The 6961-nt window shown below is 35.7% G+C and overlaps 2 long non-coding RNA genes across 3 annotated transcripts; both read left to right on the forward strand.

Annotated features, from left to right (window-relative positions):
- Positions 1-2602: 2602 nt before the first annotated feature.
- LOC118485646 lies at positions 2603-2950 on the forward strand. The gene is made up of 2 exons (XR_004877216.1): positions 2603-2766; positions 2876-2950. It is a non-coding gene; the product is annotated as an uncharacterized LOC118485646 (long non-coding RNA).
- A 62-nt stretch (positions 2951-3012) lies between these two features.
- LOC110898233 lies at positions 3013-6636 on the forward strand. Of its 2 annotated transcripts, none has more exons than XR_002569278.2 (8): positions 3013-3186; positions 3345-3401; positions 3975-4087; positions 4182-4320; positions 4404-4649; positions 4761-5062; positions 5221-5417; positions 5692-6636. It is a non-coding gene; the product is annotated as an uncharacterized LOC110898233 (long non-coding RNA). The 2 variants fall into 2 exon arrangements; XR_004877215.1 differs by having other exon boundaries at positions 3988-4087.
- Positions 6637-6961: the final 325 nt, after the last annotated feature.

Genomic DNA, 6961 nt, shown 5'->3' on the forward strand with positions numbered 1-6961 from the left:
TACTTCGCCGAGTACACTTTTAAGCGTACCTCTACCCATATCAGCTGTGGGGGCTTCGTCACCCGTCTGGCGAAGCATTACCCTCACGTCTTGTCCCCGCATGTGGCAATGGATATGACCGTATCACTCCAGCTTGATTGGGTTGGGAGGAACACAGCGTGCACGATGGGTTTGGCTCGTGAGGTCGAGGGACAGGGGCTGGTTTGGTCGTATGGTGAGGATGAGGGTCACGGGGGTAAGGGAGCAGAGGGAGAGCGAGCCGAGGGAGAGGGAGCCGGGGGAGGGAGGCGACGGAAAGGGAGACGGGGTACAGGGGGGTTGATGGTACCGTCGATAGATCACAGGTAGCTGCGGAGGATGTTCAGGGTGATCGCCCGTACGATCGACGGAGCGTGAGACCGCGTGTGACGCCTCCACCGGGGGTGGAGGAGAGACTCGCTCAGGTCGAGTCGGATGTAGCTGCCGTACGGGTAGATTTAGCTACTGTCAGGAGGGATGTACAGTGGATGGTCGAGGCGATTATGGCTATACATTCTGGCGGGCCCCTACCTCCACGAGCTGGCGCTGCACCACCACCACCACCATCGCCGTAGCTGCTTATTGTATATATGTATATTTTTTTTTTGTTATTTTACGTTTGAAACATTGTAAAAAGTTATCTTTTTGTTTGTTTTAGATGTAAAACATTTTAGATATTAATCTTATGTTTAGATGTAAAGTTGTTTGTTTAATAATCGTTGTCGTAGTGTTTATCATAATCATATCACATATTTATGTTTTACAAAGTGGAAACTTATTAAACATTATTAGTACGTTTAACTACAAACTCGTAACATAATCCGATATATCTAAATAATATGCAAACACTATTTAAAGAATTACTAAACTTATTAAACGGTTTTCCGATTGCACCAAAAATTAACTTTTCTATACGGTTTTCCGATTGCACCAAAAAATTAACTTTTCTATATGGGCTATACGGGTCGTATAACATTATACGGCCCGTATACAGATTTCAAAACTAAAAAAGCTTGTCAAACCTGTGAAACAAAATTATGCAGGCCGTATAAAGTTATATTGCTCGTATATAACGGTATACGGCTCGTATACACCTATACGACCCGTATAGTTATAAAACAAACCAGACATTCCACCACATTAAATTCTGTGCATTAACATTCTATACGGGCCCGTATAAGGTTATACGGCCCGTATAAAACTAGGGATGTGAAAATAAGATTGTAGGGGTGTGTAAATAAAGGAACCCTTATTTATTTTATTAGTATAGAATATATTATTGACATGATTATGTAGTTGATAAATAAAAAGAACCAATTTTGTGGTGTTTCGAATTAACTAGTTAAATATCCGCTTGCGCGTTGCGGCGGGGACCCAATGACTGCAAAACGCGTGTCAGTAACGGCAAGCAGATACCGAATATCAAAACATAAATAAAAAAGTTGTGAAAAGGATAGTCAATCCGTCCTAAAAAAACGATTTTAAATAACCTAATATATAATAATAGGACCCCACACGTCCTACACGTTGGAAATTCGGTTGTTTTCAGTTCAGTTATTACGGTGCTAACACGTTAAAATATGGATGAGCTCGGTACCTGTAACGGCACGGAAAGTGCCGATCCGGAAAATCATCGAAATTAGGTACCGGCACCGAAAATGCTCGGTACAATACGGTATGGTATTTGAAGGTAAAAATCAATAAATATAGGTATGGTGCTAGACCGGTGTCGAACCGAAAGTAACGATTCTGAAAACGTCAAAAGGTGGATACCAAATTGGTACCGAAAATGATTTGGTATAGTAAATTTGGTACCCATACGATACCGGTTTGATTATAGGATTTGATACGATTTGCTCATAAATAATCTAAATATCCAAGTTAATTTTACATGCTACAATTCATTTATTACGTAAAAAGACATAAAATAAAGCAAAATAAGTTGTTGTGTATATAAAACCTCATTCAAACGAAATACAGTTTACTTAATCTGCGTATGAAAAGTAATCTAAACTGTGCAATTACTTGCATTGGTACGTTGCTACAGGATTTGATGAGCTCAGTATCAACCGGTACCGAAAATATTTTTACCGAAATCCCCAAAAATGGGTACCGGTACCGAATATACCTGGTACAGTATGGCTTGATACGATCGGTACTGGTACGGCACCGGTATTTAAGTGTAAAACCCGATGAATACCGGTGCCGAACGGATACCAAAAATACACCAAGTTTGGTAAATTTGATACCGGTACTGATACCCGATACTATTCATTTATTTCTATTTTTATTACTTTTCATTTAATACTCTTTTAAATATTTATTTATTTTTAATGTTCATCTACTGTTGATTTCATTCATAAATTAATTAATATAATATAATCTATATATATTAATAAATGAGATGATTTGGGACATTTGTCTTTGAATGATGGAACCATTTTGCTTATGTGGCATGTTATGGTGGATTAGAGGGTGATTTTGGGAGGGAATCAATATTACATAAACTACACAAATTTGGACGCGGGATCCGGCTGAGGATGGATCGGACTTTGGGTCGTTTCTGGATTCGGGTCTCATATTAAACACGCTTCTTCCCTTGCACAAACCCTAATTTTGATATCCATTTTTCTGGCCGTTTCACTCTGAATCTCAACGAAGACATCAATCTTTCATCATCGCGAACCCTAATCGCGATGTTTATCAACGAAGACATCAATCTTTCTTCCTTTTATCAATCTATTTAAGGTTTTCTTTTCTTCTAGAGGTTTCTTTTTCGTTATTGTTTCCTTCTGAACCAAGATGTTTCTTCTTCCTTTTATCTGCTTTCTCTCTCTCTCTCTGGTGATTCAAAAAGGATGACGGCGATTCAAGCCGATTGGTGAAGATTTCACAAAATCAATGAAGAATCTAGCCTCTCAGCTTCAGATTTTACAGGTATACAAGTTTTTAGGATTTAATTTTTGAGTTGGTTTACATGTTGATTTTAAAATCTTAAACCCAACATTGTCACCTCATGTAATTTTTGGTGTTCTTGCTTATTGAGTTAGGACTTATTGATGTTGTTGTTTGTTGATTTGAACGCAGAAGAAGAATGAAGGTGTGCTGGGGTGACGGCTGGATCTGGATGTTATTTAGGGTTTCGCTTGAAGTTGAGGAAGAAGAAAGGTGAATTGTTAAGAGTGTCAGCTGATATAAAAGGTTTGGGGTTAATAATTTATTTTAGGGTTTCGCTACTATTAATTTATACTCGATTTGTTATTGCTTTTATCCAATGATTATATGGCATAATTTTATACCCATCTAATTATAGGTGGTTGTTGCAGGTATATAGTGGTCATTTGAGGTTTAGATTAAAGAGTTTTGGTGGTGGAGGGAAACAAGTAAGTGGTTATTTGGATTTTGTTTGATCAAATGTTGACCCACAAACTTCTTGATTTTTTGGTTTTGATGGCTTCCATTTTCACTTATAAACTGCTATATTTTTGTGTTGTTAGTGCTTTGTTTTTTAGAAAGAAAGAAGACTAATTTTTTCGTATTCTAAAGTGTGTTTGAAACATGTTGCAGCTGATATATTTTAAGGTTTCAATGTTTTGAAAAGAAAGTAAGCATAGTTTTTCTTTTAATTTGATATGAGAAAAAGGTTGCAGCTCAAAATGTGGTATTTAATATATTTGTTGGTTTCACAGTATCTTTAATATTTGAAATTCTCTATTAGTTCTTAAGGTTTTGATTTATGTAACACAATCTTTGCACATTATTTATATTCTTGAGGGTGATTTTATAGCTAAATGATATATATATATATATATATATATATATATATATATATATATATATATATATATATAAACTTTGGGGTTCTTTCAGTAATCTACGGGGTTCTTTCGCTCGACCTTTTATGTAAGTATTATATTTTGAAGCTTAATTCATTTACTTTTTATAATCTTATTTAGTTTTTTATGTAAGTCAAAGGGATATGGATGGACAAAAATAGTGTTGATAATTGGCCCGTATTGGAAAATTATCCTTTTTTATCAATGTGCAGGCCGTTCAAGCGAAGCATCAGGTATGTTCAATCTTCATAATACCAAATCTTCTATTCAATTTGATTCATTATTTCTAATAGTTGTCTACTTCGTTGTTGTGGTGCAATTACTTAGGGTTTGGTTTTGGTTCTGGTTCTGGTAAGGCATATTTATTGGAGAAATATAACACTTGACATGTTCGTTTTGCATAATGATTGGGAAGTTGTGAAACATGGTTGGCATACTCAGGTACTTGGTGATCCCCCACCCAAATGTAAGAATGTTGTTGAGCCTATCAAGACACTTTGATCTATATTTGTTTCAACCTAGAAGGCTAATTATTTAGTGTTATTGTAGAGATGAAGAACATGCCTAGACAAGAATATGTAGCTCACTTGAGATGGTAATTTGGTGCTACTGATGTGAAACTTTCTGGTGAACCAAAACTCCCCTTTTTTTTGCACCCTTTCTCAATGGACAAAAGGTAGTTTCGGTTCTATTTACAAGGGGATGATCTATGAGCGATCACTTGCAGCTGCCAAGACTCGCACAACTGTCGCTGTGGTTAACCAACATCTTCAAAGTCACCCGGAAGAGTGGTTGGTAAGTACAAGTTGGATTTTCTTACATATATCAAGTGTAGACCAGTTTTAACGATGATAGTCATAATATGTATATTGTTTTTTGTTTGAATCTTTTAATGTATTAATGCAGCAAAGAAGCGGAATAAAAGTACCGTCGACACCACATCACAAAGGTCGGATGAAGGTTCTTCAGGAAAACAGAAAGTGGACAACGTTTTTATTGATCAAGAAGCTTGCAGCAGCTTGAATCAACAATCTCTGATTAGTGGCAGTACTTATATAAAATAATACTAACTCACATATAATTTTTGTTTCAAATGTTTTATTCACGATTATGGCAGGTTGTGTTTATGTGAAGTATGAGACAAAAGAGTGTGGGGTCGTAGTGTTAAATTCATCGTCATCAATAGGGAACGTAGAGAAACTAATATGGTAAGCATCTTCAACTCATGAAGTGTTTCGTTCATATGATTTTAAGTATACTACTACAAGATTCAATGGTTTTTTACCGAACCGCTTCTATTTTATGATTCAGGTAAGAATTCAATATTTGGCTATAATATATGAACTGCTTCTATTTTATGATTCAGGTATACAGCAAATATAAATCATACCATGACAGAAAGTTGTTGGCAAGATTCGTTTTAATCATAGAAGAAGCCCGAAGTATGATAAAAAGTGGATTATTTGTTTTTTTAAACATCCAAAGAATCGTGGTTTAAATACTGTACATCAATTAGAGCTCTGGAAGTGGTGGTGTGAGCTCCAACAGAACCACTGTGATGATGTATGTTCCTTTTGCGACATTTTTTTTTCGGAGAATAATGCCCGGATAGTCCCTGTGCTCAGCTTAAATTTCATCTATTGTCCCCACCTTCTAATTTTAGAAAGTTGGGGATTATAGGTGTAATTTTAGAATGATGGGGACTATAGGTGAAATTTCACCAAAGCTGACGGACTATCCAGGCATTTTTTATACATTTTTTGGTTGTTTGGTGATTGCTATTTATATACCATTTTGTAGGTATACAATTGAATAGTAACTTTGTCATATGTTTTAGTTTCAAGTTGCGCTTACACCACAAGAAGGTCAACCATTTAGCAGCCAGCTTTAGCCACTCCACAATATTGTTGGATGGGTCAAACTTCATTGCCATAGTTTTCTCAACTGTTTGCAGCAGAGGACAGGTCAGTATGCACCCTTCTCCGTCATCGCAACCAATTCCCATGCCTTATATGCAGCCACCAAAGTTCTAGAACCGGAACTCTCGAGAGTACCACTTTTTTCTTCATATACAGTAAGGCCCTCTTTTTATTGGTTCTTGTGCTTAAGTGGGTACCCTTGGAATATGTATAATAGTTTACATGTGTTGGTTCAATGCATTGTCATTCGAGCAGGGCGGACCCATGGCGTTTGTGGGAAGTGCCAACGCACAAGGCCAAAAAAAGAAAAGTATATGTTTTTTATAAATATATTAGATGCAACCTAAATATATTAACAATGGTTCAGCGCGTCTTTTTTACATATCACATTTGAGATCCAAGTTCGAAATTTACCAACCAAAATTGTTTTTCTTATTAAAATTGTGAACCATGAAGCTTCCTTAAAGGTGAAGTAAAAAATGAAGGCATCAGGCCAAGATGCAACAGCGTGAAGTTGTGAAGTGCAAGGTAGCCTATATGTTATTTCTCTTACGTTTTAACTATTTTTTAGTTATTTTACTATACAATCTCTTAAATGTTAAGTTTAATTAAGTAAAATATTAAATATAGAAATTTAGTTAATCATCATCAATAGGGAACGTAGAGAAACTAATATGGTAAGCATCTTCAACTCATGAAGTGTTTTGTTCATATGATTTTAAGTATACTACTATAAGATTCAATAGTTTTTTATCGAGGAAATGACCTGCTTTGTCGGCTTTAATTGAGAACTAAGGGGCATGTCAATTCGACTGAAGATATATTCATCTATTATTGTGCTACTGAACTGATTGGTAAGTTATTTAACCTAAGAACTCATTAATTAAATCATTTTTAAGCATCATAGTATAATTTAACTGATTTATGGGAATAATAGGTAGACACTAATAATCTCTATAAGTTTCAGCTGGGGTGGAGTATGAGGGTTATAATGGTGGTGCTGGTGGTGGTTATGGCTATACACCTCTTATAGTGTAAGTTGGTTTTGAAATAACATTCTATTTGATCATGTACGTTGATATTATGGTTCATAAAAGTGCTTTAACATTCTTTAAGAAAGCTGCACTTGCATCTTATACGAGAAAATAACCATATATTTTCTTGATTGTTTTTTTAATCTTAATAAAC

Source organism: Helianthus annuus, chromosome 13, assembly GCF_002127325.2.
Source record: "Helianthus annuus cultivar XRQ/B chromosome 13, HanXRQr2.0-SUNRISE, whole genome shotgun sequence".
In the NCBI taxonomy this organism is placed as follows: Eukaryota; Viridiplantae; Streptophyta; class Magnoliopsida; order Asterales; family Asteraceae; genus Helianthus; species Helianthus annuus.